Here is an 18,845-nt window from a genome sequence, read left to right on the forward strand (position 1 = left end):
ACAATATCACAATATTAAACCAACACATACTATATCAACACAATATATATACAAATACACAGTCGCAAGCGTTTAAAGCACAAAATATGTAGTCCACCTGAAAGGAAAGGAAAACAGGCAGTGCGATAACGCTTTAGACTCAGTTCGCCTTCAGAGGCACCTAACTAGATGGAAGTCCGAGCCCTGCGAAGAGTGGAGCCTTGTGCTCAAAGTACCTGCCACGCCGGTGCCAACGGGCAAAAGGGGAAGCTCTTCGGAGGAAGTCAGGCAGTTCGGGTTTGTGCACAGCAGAAGGAGAACAGGTTCCGCAACTCAAGCGCAGCCTCCACAGCGGGCAGAATCAGAGCGCGAGTACGGCCAAAAGGGTGCTGTTTTTACACAGCAGGGAAAAGCAATGGGATACTGCAGGAGGGCGACCAGATCCTAGCTAAACTACTCACCGGTCCCCGAAGCAAGCAGACCCAGGCTTCTCCACGTTAGTTTCAGCAGCTGGCAGGTTCAGAAGAGCAGGGAACGCCTCGTAGTCGTGTAGAGCAAAAAGACGTCCCAATCGACGAAACCAGCACAGTTTTGTTGCCGCAGCAGGACAACGGAGCGGCCGTGTGTATTCAAGCCAAATGTACACTCCTCCCTTCAGACTTGGGAACGCCAAGCGTACGAAGCGTGGGAGAGTGACAAGGACTCGAAATACAACACAACCTGGCGGCAGTTACAGAGCAGGACTCCCTTGTAAGCTGGTCAGTCAACTGGATGGCCCAGAGACACTTCCGAAGGCTTACTTGGCAGGAGATGATGAAGTCGCCGGGAATAGCTGTTCCTGCTATTCCAAAGGTCGAAGCACCAATACAGGCCTTCTGGTTCGATCCAAGGAGGAAAGGGTTTCACAGGACGACAGCAGTGCAGAGGAGGATTCCTTCAGCGGGTCACCAGCGATTCCTCGGTCCAGCCTCTTGGTTGCAGGATACTTGGCTCCTGTATTCCTTCGTTCGTGAGAACTCAGGAGATCGACATGGTAGTGGTGTTTCCAGCCCCCTCTTATCCACGGTTCCCTTCGCGCCAAAACGGAGGGGAGCCAATGGGAGATCCGCTCATCAACACACATACCATACGTGGACCAATCACGGAGCACGGTGGTCCCAGGCATTCACACCACCCTAGACTCTCTGGCACCCAGGATGTGTATTGGGACCAGACATCCCAGCCCACACCCTGGAGGCACACAAACGACATGTAGAAGCCCGCGAAAGCAACCACGTTTCGCGGGAAAGTACATGCCCAAATAAGGAAGGCCCCGGGTCGCCGGACCTGGGGAAGGTGAAGGGAGCAAGACGGACAGTGGACAGGACAAAGGAGCCTCGCGGCCTGGCCATTTTGGGAGCCAGGCCACCATTTTGGGTTCAGTGCAAAAACGTGCTCAGAATGCCAAAAGGAGCTCAAAATAAACAAAACGATCGCTGCCACCATTCCAGTCCCTGAATGACTTGCACCGATCAAATACCATCCTAAAAGAGTATCTAGGGCCTGTAGAAGGCTAGAGACCCAAGAGAGCTGTAACTTAGCTTACAGTGCCCTCTTGTGTCGTGTTGCACTAAAGCTGCGACAGGATAAAAGAAACTACGGGAAACCACGTTCCCCGGTACTGACTGTCTTAAGGGCATGTCAGTTTCCCCGTAAGAAAGGAGCGAAAGCCCAGAGAAGTGCGGCAGAAGGCTGTACTTCTCTGGCAAAGTCAAGAACAAGGTTAAAAACAATAGCAAAAAGTTTAGGGGTTGCCACATGGAAGGAAAATTCCCTACAATTACGAAATCTTTCCTAACAGATATCACATCTCATGTTATAGGAAGGCTCCCAGGTTTAGAAGGGGAAGGAGTTGGATATCACATTTCATGTTAGAGGTAGGATCTCAGGTTTGGTATTAGAGGCATTGAGATATAACATCTCATGCTATCAGAAGGGTCTCAGGATTGGAATGGGAAGGAGTTGGATATCACATCTCATGCTAAAGGGAGGGTCTCAGGTTTGGAAGGGGAAGGATTTGGATATCACATCTCATGCTATAGGAAGGGTCTCAGGATTGGAATGGGAAGGATTTGGATATCACATCTCATGCTATAGGAAGGGTCTCAGGTTTGGTATAAGCATTGAGATATCACATCTCATGCTATAGGAAGGGTCTCAGGATTGGAATGGGAAGGAGTTGGATATCACATCTCATGCTATAGGTAGGCTCTCAGTTTTGGAAAGGGAAGGTTTTGGATATCACATCTCATGCTATAGGAAGGGTCTCACGATTGGAATGGGAAGGATTTGGATATCACATCTCATGCTATAGGAAGGGTCTCAGGATTGGAATGGGAAGGAGTTGGATATCACATCTCATGCTATAGGAAGGGTCTCAGGAATGGAATGGGAAGGAGTTTTATATGACATCTCATGCCATAGGAAGGATCTCAGGTTTGGTATTAGAAGCATTGAGACATCACATCTCATGTTATAGGAAGGGTCTCAGGATTGGAATGGGAAGGAGTTGGATATCACATCTCATGCTAAAGGAAAGATCTCAGGTTTGGAAGGGGAAGGATTTGGATCTCACATCTCATGTTTTAGGACGGGTGTCAGGTTTGGTATTAGAAGCATTGAGATATCACATCTCATGGTATAGGAAGGGTCTCAGGATTGGAATGGGAAGGAGTTGGATATCACATCTCAAGCTATCTCAGGATTGGAATGGGAAGGAGTTTGATATCACATCTCATGCAATCGGAAGGGTCTCAGGTTTGGAATGGGAAGGAGTTGGATATCACATCTCATGTTATAGGAAGGATCTCAGGTTTATTATTAGAAGCATTGAGATATCACATCTCATGCTATAGGAAGGGTCTCAGGATTGGAATCGGAAGGAGTTGTATTTGACATCTCATGCCATAGGAAGGGTCTCAGGTTTGGTATAAGCATTGAGATATCACATCTCTGCTATCGGAAGGGTCTCAGGATTGGAATGGGAAGGAGTTGGATATCCCATCTCATTATAGGAAGGGTCTCAGGTTTGGTATTAGAAGCATTGAGATATCACATCTCATGCTATAGGAAGGGTCTCAGGATTGGAATGGGAAGGACTTGAATATCACATCTCATGTTATAGCAAGGGTCTCAGGTTTGGTATTAGAAGCATTGAGATATCACATCTCATGCTATAGGAAGGGTCTCAGGATTGGAATGGGAACGACTTGGATATCACATCTCATGATAAAGGAAGGGTCTAAGGTTTGGAAGGGGAAGGATTTGGATATCACATCTCATGTTATAGGACCGGTCTCAGGTTTGGTATTAGAAGCATTGAGATATCAAGTCCCATGGTATAGGACGGGTCTCAGAATTGGAATGGGAAGGAGCTGGATATCACATCTCAAGCTATAGGAAGGGTGTCAGGATTGGAATGGGAAGGAGTTTGATTTCACATCTCATGCCATGGTATGGGTCTCAGGTTTTGTAGAAGCATTGGGATATCACATCTCATGCTATCGGAAGGGTATCAGGATTGGATTTGGAAGGAGTTGGATATCCCATCTCATGCTATAGGAAGGGTCTCAGGTTGGAATGGGAAGGAATTGGATATCACATCTCATGTTATAGGAAGGGTATCAGGATTGGAATGGGAAGGACTTGGATATCACATCTCATGCTATAGGAAGGCTATCAGGTTTGTAAGGGGAAGGAGTTGCATATCAAATTTCATTTTAGAGGTAGGATCTCAGGTTTGGTATTAGAGGCATTGAGATATAACATCTCATGCTATCAGAAGGGTCTCAGGATTGGAATGGGAAGGAGTTGGATATCACATCTCATGCTAAAGGGAGGGTCTCAGGTTTGGAAGGGGAAGGATTTGGATATCACATCTCATGCTATAGGAAGGGTCTCAGGATTGGAATGGGAAGGATTTGGATATCACATCTCATGCTATAGGAAGGGTCTCAGGTTTGGTATAAGCATTGAGATATCACATCTCATGCTATAGGAAGGGTCTCAGGATTGGAATGGGAAGGAGTTGGATATCACATCTCATGCTATAGGTAGGCTCTCAGTTTTGGAAAGGGAAGGTTTTGGATATCACATCTCATGCTATAGGAAGGGTCTCACGATTGGAATGGGAAGGATTTGGATATCACATCTCATGCTATAGGAAGGGTCTCAGGATTGGAATGGGAAGGAGTTGGATATCACATCTCATGCTATAGGAAGGGTCTCAGGAATGGAATGGGAAGGAGTTTTATATGACATCTCATGCCATAGGAAGGATCTCAGGTTTGGTATTAGAAGCATTGAGACATCACATCTCATGTTATAGGAAGGGTCTCAGGATTGGAATGGGAAGGAGTTGGATATCACATCTCATGCTAAAGGAAAGATCTCAGGTTTGGAAGGGGAAGGATTTGGATCTCACATCTCATGTTTTAGGACGGGTGTCAGGTTTGGTATTAGAAGCATTGAGATATCACATCTCATGGTATAGGAAGGGTCTCAGGATTGGAATGGGAAGGAGTTGGATATCACATCTCAAGCTATCTCAGGATTGGAATGGGAAGGAGTTTGATATCACATCTCATGCAATCGGAAGGGTCTCAGGTTTGGAATGGGAAGGAGTTGGATATCACATCTCATGTTATAGGAAGGATCTCAGGTTTATTATTAGAAGCATTGAGATATCACATCTCATGCTATAGGAAGGGTCTCAGGATTGGAATCGGAAGGAGTTGTATTTGACATCTCATGCCATAGGAAGGGTCTCAGGTTTTGGTATAAGCATTGAGATATCACATCTCATGCTATAGGAAGGGTCTCAGGATTGGAATGGGAAGGACTTGAATATCACATCTCATGTTATAGCAAGGGTCTCAGGTTTGGTATTAGAAGCATTGAGATATCACATCTCATGCTATAGGAAGGGTCTCAGGATTGGAATGGGAACGACTTGGATATCACATCTCATGATAAAGGAAGGGTCTAAGGTTTGGAAGGGGAAGGATTTGGATATCACATCTCATGTTATAGGACCGGTCTCAGGTTTGGTATTAGAAGCATTGAGATATCAAGTCCCATGGTATAGGACGGGTCTCAGAATTGGAATGGGAAGGAGCTGGATATCACATCTCAAGCTATAGGAAGGGTGTCAGGATTGGAATGGGAAGGAGTTTGATATCACATCTCATGCCATGGTATGGGTCTCAGGTTTTGTAGAAGCATTGGGATATCACATCTCATGCTATCGGAAGGGTATCAGGATTGGATTTGGAAGGAGTTGGATATCCCATCTCATGCTATAGGAAGGGTCTCAGGTTGGAATGGGAAGGAATTGGATATCACATCTCATGTTATAGGAAGGGTATCAGGATTGGAATGGGAAGGACTTGGATATCACATCTCATGCTATAGGAAGGCTATCAGGTTTGTAAGGGGAAGGAGTTGCATATCAAATTTCATTTTAGAGGTAGGATCTCAGGTTTGGTATTAGAGGCATTGAGATATCACATCTCATGCTATAGGAAGGGTCTCACGATTGGAATGGGAAGGATTTGGATATCACATCTCATGCTATAGGAAGAGTCTCAGGTTTGGTATAAGCATTGAGATATCACATCTCATGCTATAGAAACGGTCTCAAGATTGCAAAGGGAAGGAGTTGGATATCACATCTCATGTTATAGGAAGGATCTCAGATTTGGTATTAGAAGCATTGAGACATCACATCTCATGCTATAGTAAGGGTCTCAGGATTGGAATGGGAAGGAGTTGGATATCACATCTCATGTTATAGGAAGGCTCCCAGGTTTAGAAGGGGAAGGAGTTGGATATCACATTTCATGTTAGAGGTAGGATCTCAGGTTTGGTATTAGAGGCATTGAGATATAACATCTCATGCTATCAGAAGGGTCTCAGGATTGGAATGGGAAGGAGTTGGATATCACATCTCATGCTAAAGGGAGGGTCTCAGGTTTGGAAGGGGAAGGATTTGGATATCACATCTCATGCTATAGGAAGGGTCTCAGGATTGGAATGGGAAGGATTTGGATATCACATCTCATGCTATAGGAAGGGTCTCAGGTTTGGTATAAGCATTGAGATATCACATCTCATGCTATAGGAAGGGTCTCAGGATTGGAATGGGAAGGAGTTGGATATCACATCTCATGCTATAGGTAGGCTCTCAGTTTTGGAAAGGGAAGGTTTTGGATATCACATCTCATGCTATAGGAAGGGTCTCACGATTGGAATGGGAAGGATTTGGATATCACATCTCATGCTATAGGAAGGGTCTCAGGATTGGAATGGGAAGGAGTTGGATATCACATCTCATGCTATAGGAAGGGTCTCAGGAATGGAATGGGAAGGAGTTTTATTTGACATCTCATGCCATAGGAAGGATCTCAGGTTTGGTATTAGAAGCATTGAGACATCACATCTCATGTTATAGGAAGGGTCTCAGGATTGGAATGGGAAGGAGTTGGATATCACATCTCATGCTATAGGAAGGGTCTCAGGTTTGGTATAAGCATTGAGATATCACATCTCATGCTATAGGAAGGGTCTCAGGATTAGAATGGGAAGGAGTTGTATATGACATCTCATGCCATAGGAAGGGTCTCAGGTTTGGTATCAGCATTGAGATATCACATCTCTGCTATCGGAAGGGTCTCAGGATTGGAATGGGAAGGAGTTGGATATCCCATCTTATGTTATAGGAAGGGTCTCAGGTTTGGTATTAGAAGCATTGAGATATCACATCTCATGCTATAGGAAGGGTCTCAGGATTGGAATGGGAAGGAGTTGGATATCACATCTCATGCTATAGGTAGGCTCTCAGTTTTGGAAAGGGAAGGTTTTGGATATCACATCTCATGCTATAGGAAGGGTCTCACGATTGGAATGGGAAGGATTTGGATATCACATCTCATGCTATAGGAAGGGTCTCAGGATTGGAATGGGAAGGAGTTGGATATCACATCTCATGCTATAGGAAGGGTCTCAGGAATGGAATGGGAAGGAGTTTTATATGACATCTCATGCCATAGGAAGGATCTCAGGTTTGGTATTAGAAGCATTGAGACATCACATCTCATGTTATAGAAAGGGTCTCAGGATTGGAATGGGAAGGAGTTGGATATCACATCTCATGCTATAGGAAGGGTCTCAGGTTTGGTATAAGCATTGAGATATCACATCTCATGCTATAGGAAGGGTCTCAGGATTGGAATGGGAAGGAGTTGTATATGACATCTCATGCCATAGGAAGGGTCTCAGGTTTGGTATCAGCATTGAGATATCACATCTCTGCTATCGGAAGGGTCTCGGGATTGGAATGGGAAGGAGTTGGATATCCCATCTTATGTTATAGGAAGGGTCTCAGGTTTGGTATTAGAAGCATTGAGATATCACATCTCATGCTATAGGAAGGGTCTCAGGATTGGAATGGGAAGGACTTGAATATCCCATCTCATGCTATAGGGAGGCTCTCACGTTTGGAAAGGGAAGGAGTTGGATATCACATTTCATGTTAGAGGTAGGATCTCAGGTTTGGTATTAGAGGCATTGAATATCACATCTCATGCTATCAGAAGGGTCTCAGGATTGGAATGGGAAGGAGTTGGATATCACATCTCATGCTAAAGGGAGGGTCTCAGGTTTGGAAGGGGAAGGATTTTGATATCACATCTCATGTTATAGGAAGGATCTCAGGTTTGGTATTAGAGGGATTGAGATATCACATCTCATGCTATCGGAAGGGTATCAGGATTGGATTTGGAAGTAGTTGGATATCCCATCTCATGCTATAGGAAGGGTCTCAGGTTGGAATGGGAAGGAGTTGGATATCACATCTCATGTTATAGGAAGGGTCTCAGGATTGGAATGGGAAATACTTCGATATCACATCTCATGCTATAGGAAGGCTCTCAGGTTTGCAAGGGGAAGGAGTTGGATATCACATTTCATGTTAGAGGTAGGATCTCGGGTTTGGTATTAGAGGCATTGAGATATCACATCTCATGCTATCAGAAATGTCTCAGGATTGGAATGGGAAGGAGTTGGATATCACATCTCATGCTAAAGGGAGGGTCTCTGGTTTGGAAGGGGAAGGATTTGGATATCACATCTCATGTTATAGGAAGGATCTCAGGTTTGGTATTAGAAGCATTGAGATATCACATCTCATGCTATAGGAAGGGTCTCAGGTTTGGAATGGGAAGTAATTGGATATCACATCTCATGTCATAGGAAGGATCTCAGGTTTGGTATTAGAAGCATTGAGATATCACATCTCAGGCTATAGGAAGGGTCTCAGGTTTGGAATGGGAAGGAGTTGGATACACATCTCATGTTATAGGAAGGATCTCAGGTTTGGTATTAGAAAAATTGTGATATCACATATCATGCTATAGGAAGGGTCTCAGGATTGGAATGGGAAGGAGTTGGATATCACATCTCATGCTAAAGGAAAGATCTCAGGTTTGGAAGGGGAAGGATTTGGATCTCACATCTCATGTTTTAGGACGGGTGTCAGGTTTGGTATTAGAAGCATTGAGATATCACATCTCATGGTATAGGAAGGGTCTCAGGATTGGAATGGGAAGGAGTTGGATATCACATCTCAAGCTATCTCAGGATTGGAATGGGAAGGAGTTTGATATCACATCTCATGCAATCGGAAGGGTCTCAGGTTTGGAATGGGAAGGAGTTGGATATCACATCTCATGTTATAGGAAGGATCTCAGGTTTATTATTAGAAACATTGAGATATCACATCTCATGCTATAGGAAGGGTCTCAGGATTGGAATCGGAAGGAGTTGGATATCACATCTCATGCTATAGGTAGGCTCTCAGTTTTGGAAAGGGAAGGTTTTGGATATCACATCTCATGCTATAGGAAGGGTCTCACGATTGGAATGGGAAGGATTTGGATATCACATCTCATGCTATAGGAAGGGTCTCAGGATTGGAATGGGAAGGAGTTGGATATCACATCTCATGCTATAGGAAGGGTCTCAGGAATGGAATGGGAAGGAGTTTTATTTGACATCTCATGCCATAGGAAGGATCTCAGGTTTGGTATTAGAAGCATTGAGACATCACATCTCATGTTATAGGAAGGGTCTCAGGATTGGAATGGGAAGGAGTTGGATATCACATCTCATGCTATAGGAAGGGTCTCAGGTTTGGTATAAGCATTGAGATATCACATCTCATGCTATAGGAAGGGTCTCAGGATTAGAATGGGAAGGAGTTGTATATGACATCTCATGCCATAGGAAGGGTCTCAGGTTTGGTATCAGCATTGAGATATCACATCTCTGCTATCGGAAGGGTCTCAGGATTGGAATGGGAAGGAGTTGGATATCCCATCTTATGTTATAGGAAGGGTCTCAGGTTTGGTATTAGAAGCATTGAGATATCACATCTCATGCTATAGGAAGGGTCTCAGGATTGGAATGGGAAGGAGTTGGATATCACATCTCATGCTATAGGTAGGCTCTCAGTTTTGGAAAGGGAAGGTTTTGGATATCACATCTCATGCTATAGGAAGGGTCTCACGATTGGAATGGGAAGGATTTGGATATCACATCTCATGCTATAGGAAGGGTCTCAGGATTGGAATGGGAAGGAGTTGGATATCACATCTCATGCTATAGGAAGGGTCTCAGGAATGGAATGGGAAGGAGTTTTATATGACATCTCATGCCATAGGAAGGATCTCAGGTTTGGTATTAGAAGCATTGAGACATCACATCTCATGTTATAGAAAGGGTCTCAGGATTGGAATGGGAAGGAGTTGGATATCACATCTCATGCTATAGGAAGGGTCTCAGGTTTGGTATAAGCATTGAGATATCACATCTCATGCTATAGGAAGGGTCTCAGGATTGGAATGGGAAGGAGTTGTATATGACATCTCATGCCATAGGAAGGGTCTCAGGTTTGGTATCAGCATTGAGATATCACATCTCTGCTATCGGAAGGGTCTCGGGATTGGAATGGGAAGGAGTTGGATATCCCATCTTATGTTATAGGAAGGGTCTCAGGTTTGGTATTAGAAGCATTGAGATATCACATCTCATGCTATAGGAAGGGTCTCAGGATTGGAATGGGAAGGACTTGAATATCCCATCTCATGCTATAGGGAGGCTCTCACGTTTGGAAAGGGAAGGAGTTGGATATCACATTTCATGTTAGAGGTAGGATCTCAGGTTTGGTATTAGAGGCATTGAATATCACATCTCATGCTATCAGAAGGGTCTCAGGATTGGAATGGGAAGGAGTTGGATATCACATCTCATGCTAAAGGGAGGGTCTCAGGTTTGGAAGGGGAAGGATTTTGATATCACATCTCATGTTATAGGAAGGATCTCAGGTTTGGTATTAGAGGGATTGAGATATCACATCTCATGCTATCGGAAGGGTATCAGGATTGGATTTGGAAGTAGTTGGATATCCCATCTCATGCTATAGGAAGGGTCTCAGGTTGGAATGGGAAGGAGTTGGATATCACATCTCATGTTATAGGAAGGGTCTCAGGATTGGAATGGGAAACACTTCGATATCACATCTCATGCTATAGGAAGGCTCTCAGGTTTGCAAGGGGAAGGAGTTGGATATCACATTTCATGTTAGAGGTAGGATCTCGGGTTTGGTATTAGAGGCATTGAGATATCACATCTCATGCTATCAGAAATGTCTCAGGATTGGAATGGGAAGGAGTTGGATATCACATCTCATGCTAAAGGGAGGGTCTCTGGTTTGGAAGGGGAAGGATTTGGATATCACATCTCATGTTATAGGAAGGATCTCAGGTTTGGTATTAGAAGCATTGAGATATCACATCTCATGCTATAGGAAGGGTCTCAGGTTTGGAATGGGAAGTAATTGGATATCACATCTCATGTCATAGGAAGGATCTCAGGTTTGGTATTAGAAGCATTGAGATATCACATCTCAGGCTATAGGAAGGGTCTCAGGTTTGGAATGGGAAGGAGTTGGATACACATCTCATGTTATAGGAAGGATCTCAGGTTTGGTATTAGAAAAATTGTGATATCACATATCATGCTATAGGAAGGGTCTCAGGATTGGAATGGGAAGGAGTTGGATATCACATCTCATGCTAAAGGAAAGATCTCAGGTTTGGAAGGGGAAGGATTTGGATCTCACATCTCATGTTTTAGGACGGGTGTCAGGTTTGGTATTAGAAGCATTGAGATATCACATCTCATGGTATAGGAAGGGTCTCAGGATTGGAATGGGAAGGAGTTGGATATCACATCTCAAGCTATCTCAGGATTGGAATGGGAAGGAGTTTGATATCACATCTCATGCAATCGGAAGGGTCTCAGGTTTGGAATGGGAAGGAGTTGGATATCACATCTCATGTTATAGGAAGGATCTCAGGTTTATTATTAGAAACATTGAGATATCACATCTCATGCTATAGGAAGGGTCTCAGGATTGGAATCGGAAGGAGTTTTATTTGACATCTCATGCCATAGGAAGGGTCTCAGGTTTGGTATAAGCATTGAGATATCACATCTCTGCTATCGGAAGGGTCTCAGGATTGGAATGGGAAGGAGTTGGATATCCCATCTCATTATAGGAAGGGTCTCAGGTTTGGTATTAGAAGCATTGAGATATCACATCTCATGCTATAGGAAGGGTCTCAGGATTGGAATGGGAAGGACTTGAATATCACATCTCATGTTATAGCAAGGGTCTCAGGTTTGGTATTAGAAGCATTGAGATATCACATCTCATGCTATAGGAAGGGTCTCAGGATTGGAATGGGAACGACTTGGATATCACATCTCATGATAAAGGAAGGGTCTAAGGTTTGGAAGGGGAAGGATTTGGATATCACATCTCATGTTATAGGACCGGTCTCAGGTTTGGTATTAGAAGCATTGAGATATCAAGTCCCATGGTATAGGACGGGTCTCAGAATTGGAATGGGAAGGAGCTGGATATCACATCTCAAGCTATAGGAAGGGTGTCAGGATTGGAATGGGAAGGAGTTTGATATCACATCTCATGCCATGGTATGGGTCTCAGGTTTTGTAGAAGCATTGGGATATCACATCTCATGCTATCGGAAGGGTACCAGGATTGGATTTGGAAGGAGTTGGATATCCCATCTCATGCTAAAGGGAGGGTCTCAGGTTTGGAAGGGGAAGGAGTTTTATATGACATCTCATGCCATAGGAAGGATCTCAGGTTTGGTATTAGAAGCATTGAGACATCACATCTCATGTTATAGGAAGGGTCTCAGGATTGGAATGGGAAGGAGTTGGATATCACATCTCATGCTAAAGGAAAGATCTCAGGTTTGGAAGGGGAAGGATTTGGATCTCACATCTCATGTTTTAGGACGGGTGTCAGGTTTGGTATTAGAAGCATTGAGATATCACATCTCATGGTATAGGAAGGGTCTCAGGATTGGAATGGGAAGGAGTTGGATATCACATCTCAAGCTATCTCAGGATTGGAATGGGAAGGAGTTTGATATCACATCTCATGCAATCGGAAGGGTCTCAGGTTTGGAATGGGAAGGAGTTGGATATCACATCTCATGTTATAGGAAGGATCTCAGGTTTATTATTAGAAGCATTGAGATATCACATCTCATGCTATAGGAAGGGTCTCAGGATTGGAATCGGAAGGAGTTGTATTTGACATCTCATGCCATAGGAAGGGTCTCAGGTTTTGGTATAAGCATTGAGATATCACATCTCATGCTATAGGAAGGGTCTCAGGATTGGAATGGGAAGGACTTGAATATCACATCTCATGTTATAGCAAGGGTCTCAGGTTTGGTATTAGAAGCATTGAGATATCACATCTCATGCTATAGGAAGGGTCTCAGGATTGGAATGGGAACGACTTGGATATCACATCTCATGATAAAGGAAGGGTCTAAGGTTTGGAAGGGGAAGGATTTGGATATCACATCTCATGTTATAGGACCGGTCTCAGGTTTGGTATTAGAAGCATTGAGATATCAAGTCCCATGGTATAGGACGGGTCTCAGAATTGGAATGGGAAGGAGCTGGATATCACATCTCAAGCTATAGGAAGGGTGTCAGGATTGGAATGGGAAGGAGTTTGATATCACATCTCATGCCATGGTATGGGTCTCAGGTTTTGTAGAAGCATTGGGATATCACATCTCATGCTATCGGAAGGGTATCAGGATTGGATTTGGAAGGAGTTGGATATCCCATCTCATGCTATAGGAAGGGTCTCAGGTTGGAATGGGAAGGAATTGGATATCACATCTCATGTTATAGGAAGGGTATCAGGATTGGAATGGGAAGGACTTGGATATCACATCTCATGCTATAGGAAGGCTATCAGGTTTGTAAGGGGAAGGAGTTGCATATCAAATTTCATTTTAGAGGTAGGATCTCAGGTTTGGTATTAGAGGCATTGAGATATCACATCTCATGCTATAGGAAGGGTCTCACGATTGGAATGGGAAGGATTTGGATATCACATCTCATGCTATAGGAAGGGTCTCAGGTTTGGTATAAGCATTGAGATATCACATCTCATGCTATAGAAACGGTCTCAAGATTGCAAAGGGAAGGAGTTGGATATCACATCTCATGTTATAGGAAGGCTCCCAGGTTTAGAAGGGGAAGGAGTTGGATATCACATTTCATGTTAGAGGTAGGATCTCAGGTTTGGTATTAGAGGCATTGAGATATAACATCTCATGCTATCAGAAGGGTCTCAGGATTGGAATGGGAAGGAGTTGGATATCACATCTCATGCTAAAGGGAGGGTCTCAGGATTGGAATGGGAAGGATTTGGATATCACATCTCATGCTATAGGAAGGGTCTCAGGTTTGGTATAAGCATTGAGATATCACATCTCATGCTATAGGAAGGGTCTCAGGATTGGAATGGGAAGGAGTTGGATATCACATCTCATGCTATAGGTAGGCTCTCAGTTTTGGAAAGGGAAGGTTTTGGATATCACATCTCATGCTATAGGAAGGGTCTCACGATTGGAATGGGAAGGATTTGGATATCACATCTCATGCTATAGGAAGGGTCTCAGGATTGGAATGGGAAGGAGTTGGATATCACATCTCATGCTATAGGAAGGGTCTCAGGAATGGAATGGGAAGGAGTTTTATTTGACATCTCATGCCATAGGAAGGATCTCAGGTTTCGTATTAGAAGCATTGAGACATCACATCTCATGTTATAGGAAGGGTCTCAGGATTGGAATGGGAAGGAGTTGGATATCACATCTCATGCTATAGGAAGGGTCTCAGGTTTGGTATAAGCATTGAGATATCACATCTCATGCTATAGGAAGGGTCTCAGGATTAGAATGGGAAGGAGTTGTATATGACATCTCATGCCATAGGAAGGGTCTCAGGTTTGGTATCAGCATTGAGATATCACATCTCTGCTATCGGAAGGGTCTCAGGATTGGAATGGGAAGGAGTTGGATATCCCATCTTATGTTATAGGAAGAGTCTCAGGTTTGGTATTAGAAGCATTGAGATATCACATCTCATGCTATAGGAAGGGTCTCAGGATTGGAATGGGAAGGAGTTGGATATCACATCTCATGCTATAGGTAGGCTCTCAGTTTTGGAAAGGGAAGGTTTTGGATATCACATCTCATGCTATAGGAAGGGTCTCACGATTGGAATGGGAAGGATTTGGATATCACATCTCATGCTATAGGAAGGGTCTCAGGATTGGAATGGGAAGGAGTTGGATATCACATCTCATGCTATAGGAAGGGTCTCAGGAATGGAATGGGAAGGAGTTTTATATGACATCTCATGCCATAGGAAGGATCTCAGGTTTGGTATTAGAAGCATTGAGACATCACATCTCATGTTATAGAAAGGGTCTCAGGATTGGAATGGGAAGGAGTTGGATATCACATCTCATGCTATAGGAAGGGTCTCAGGTTTGGTATAAGCATTGAGATATCACATCTCATGCTATAGGAAGGGTCTCAGGATTGGAATGGGAAGGAGTTGTATATGACATCTCATGCCATAGGAAGGGTCTCAGGTTTGGTATCAGCATTGAGATATCACATCTCTGCTATCGGAAGGGTCTCGGGATTGGAATGGGAAGGAGTTGGATATCCCATCTTATGTTATAGGAAGGGTCTCAGGTTTGGTATTAGAAGCATTGAGATATCACATCTCATGCTATAGGAAGGGTCTCAGGATTGGAATGGGAAGGACTTGGATATCCCATCTCATGCTATAGGGAGGCTCTCACGTTTGGAAAGGGAAGGAGTTGGATATCACATTTCATGTTAGAGGTAGGATCTCAGGTTTGGTATTAGAGGCATTGAATATCACATCTCATGCTATCAGAAGGGTCTCAGGATTGGAATGGGAAGGAGTTGGATATCACATCTCATGCTAAAGGGAGGGTCTCAGGTTTGGAAGGGGAAGGATTTTGATATCACATCTCATGTTATAGGAAGGATCTCAGGTTTGGTATTAGAGGGATTGAGATATCACATCTCATGCTATCGGAAGGGTATCAGGATTGGATTTGGAAGTAGTTGGATATCCCATCTCATGCTATAGGAAGGGTCTCAGGTTGGAATGGGAAGGAGTTGGATATCACATCTCATGTTATAGGAAGGGTCTCAGGATTGGAATGGGAAATACTTCGATATCACATCTCATGCTATAGGAAGGCTCTCAGGTTTGCAAGGGGAAGGAGTTGGATATCACATTTCATGTTAGAGGTAGGATCTCGGGTTTGGTATTAGAGGCATTGAGATATCACATCTCATGCTATCAGAAATGTCTCAGGATTGGAATGGGAAGGAGTTGGATATCACATCTCATGCTAAAGGGAGGGTCTCTGGTTTGGAAGGGGAAGGATTTGGATATCACATCTCATGTTATAGGAAGGATCTCAGGTTTGGTATTAGAAGCATTGAGATATCACATCTCATGCTATAGGAAGGGTCTCAGGTTTGGAATGGGAAGTAATTGGATATCACATCTCATGTCATAGGAAGGATCTCAGGTTTGGTATTAGAAGCATTGAGATATCACATCTCAGGCTATAGGAAGGGTCTCAGGTTTGGAATGGGAAGGAGTTGGATACACATCTCATGTTATAGGAAGGATCTCAGGTTTGGTATTAGAAAAATTGTGATATCACATATCATGCTATAGGAAGGGTCTCAGGATTGGAATGGGAAGGAGTTGGATATCACATCTCATGCTAAAGGAAAGATCTCAGGTTTGGAAGGGGAAGGATTTGGATCTCACATCTCATGTTTTAGGACGGGTGTCAGGTTTGGTATTAGAAGCATTGAGATATCACATCTCATGGTATAGGAAGGGTCTCAGGATTGGAATGGGAAGGAGTTGGATATCACATCTCAAGCTATCTCAGGATTGGAATGGGAAGGAGTTTGATATCACATCTCATGCAATCGGAAGGGTCTCAGGTTTGGAATGGGAAGGAGTTGGATATCACATCGCATGTTATAGGAAGGATCTCAGGTTTATTATTAGAAACATTGAGATATCACATCTCATGCTATAGGAAGGGTCTCAGGATTGGAATCGGAAGGAGTTTTATTTGACATCTCATGCCATAGGAAGGGTCTCAGGTTTGGTATAAGCATTGAGATATCACATCTCTGCTATCGGAAGGGTCTCAGGATTGGAATGGGAAGGAGTTGGATATCCCATCTCATTATAGGATGGGTCTCAGGTTTGGTATTAGAAGCATTGAGATATCACATCTCATGCTATAGGAAGGGTCTCAGGATTGGAATGGGAAGGACTTGAATATCACATCTCATGTTATAGCAAGGGTCTCAGGTTTGGTATTAGAAGCATTGAGATATCACATCTCATGCTATAGGAAGGGTCTCAGGATTGGAATGGGAACGACTTGGATATCACATCTCATGATAAAGGAAGGGTCTAAGGTTTGGAAGGGGAAGGATTTGGATATCACATCTCATGTTATAGGACCGGTCTCAGGTTTGGTATTAGAAGCATTGAGATATCAAGTCCCATGGTATAGGACGGGTCTCAGAATTGGAATGGGAAGGAGCTGGATATCACATCTCAAGCTATAGGAAGGGTGTCAGGATTGGAATGGGAAGGAGTTTGATATCACATCTCATGCCATGGTATGGGTCTCAGGTTTTGTAGAAGCATTGGGATATCACATCTCATGCTATCGGAAGGGTACCAGGATTGGATTTGGAAGGAGTTGGATATCCCATCTCATGCTATAGGAAGGGTCTCAGGTTGGAATGGGAAGGAATTGGATATCACATCTCATGTTATAGGAAGGGTATCAGGATTGGAATGGGAAGGACTTGGATATCACATCTCATGCTATAGGAAGGCTATCAGGTTTGGAAGGGGAAGGAGTTGCATATCAAATTTCATTTTAGAGGTAGGATCTCAGGTTTGGTATTAGAGGCATTGAGATATCACATCTCATGCTATAGGAAGGGTCTCACGATTGGAATGGGAAGGATTTGGATATCACATCTCATGCTATAGGAAGGGTCTCAGGTTTGGTATAAGCATTGAGATATCACATCTCATGCTATAGAAACGGTCTCAAGATTGCAAAGGGAAGGAGTTGGATATCACATCTCATGTTATAGGAAGGATCTCAGATTTGGTATTAGAAGCATTGAGACATCACATCTCATGCTATAGTAAGGGTCTCAGGATTGGAATGGGAAGGAGTTGGATATCACATCTCATGTTATAGGAAGGCTCTCAGGATTGGAATGGGAAGCACTTCGATATCACATCTCATGCTATAGGAAGGCTCTCAGGTTTGCAAGGGGAAGGAGTTGGATATCACATTTCATGTTAGAGGTAGGATCTCAGGTTTGGTATTAGAGGCATTGAGATATAACATCTCATGCTATCAGAAGGGTCTCAGGATTGGAATGGGAAGGAGTTGGATATCACATCTCATGCTAAAGGGAGGGTCTCAGGTTTGGAAGGGGAAGGATTTGGATATCACATCTCATGCTATAGGAAGGGTCTCAGGATTGGAATGGGAAGGATTTGGATATCACATCTCATGCTATAGGAAGGGTCTCAGGTTTGGTATAAGCATTGAGATATCACATCTCATGCTATAGGAAGGGTCTCAGGATTGGAATGGGAAGGAGTTGGATATCACATCTCATGCTATAGGTAGGCTCTCAGTTTTGGAAAGGGAAGGTTTTGGATATCAAATCTCATGCTATAGGAAGGGTCTCACGATTGGAATGGGAAGGATTTGGATATCACATCTCATGCTATAGGAAGGGTCTCAGGATTGGAATGGGAAGGAGTTGGATATCACATCTCATGCTATAGGAAGGGTCTCAGGAATGGAATGGGAAGGAGTTTTATATGACATCTCATGCCATAGGAAGGATCTCAGGTTTGGTATTAGAAGCATTGAGACATCACATCTCATGTTATAGGAAGGGTCTCAGGATTGGAATGGGAAGGAGTTGGATATCACATCTCATGCTATAGGAAGGGTCTCAGGTTTGGTATAAGCATTGAGATATCACATCTCATGCTATAGGAAGGGTCTCAGGATTGGAATGGGAAGGAGTTGTATATGACATCTCATGCCATAGGAAGGGTCTCAGGTTTGGTATCAGCATTGAGATATCACATCTCTGCTATCGGAAGGGTCTCAGGATTGGAATGGGAAGGAGTTGGATATCCCATCTTATGTTATAGGAAGGGTCTCAGGTTTGGTATTAGAACCATTGAGATATCACATCTCATGCTATAGGAAGGGTCTCAGGATTGGAATG

Source organism: Ambystoma mexicanum, chromosome 2p (assembly GCF_040938575.1).
Source record: "Ambystoma mexicanum isolate Mex_15411 chromosome 2p, UKY_AmexF1_1, whole genome shotgun sequence".
NCBI classification, from domain to species: Eukaryota; Metazoa; Chordata; class Amphibia; order Caudata; family Ambystomatidae; genus Ambystoma; species Ambystoma mexicanum.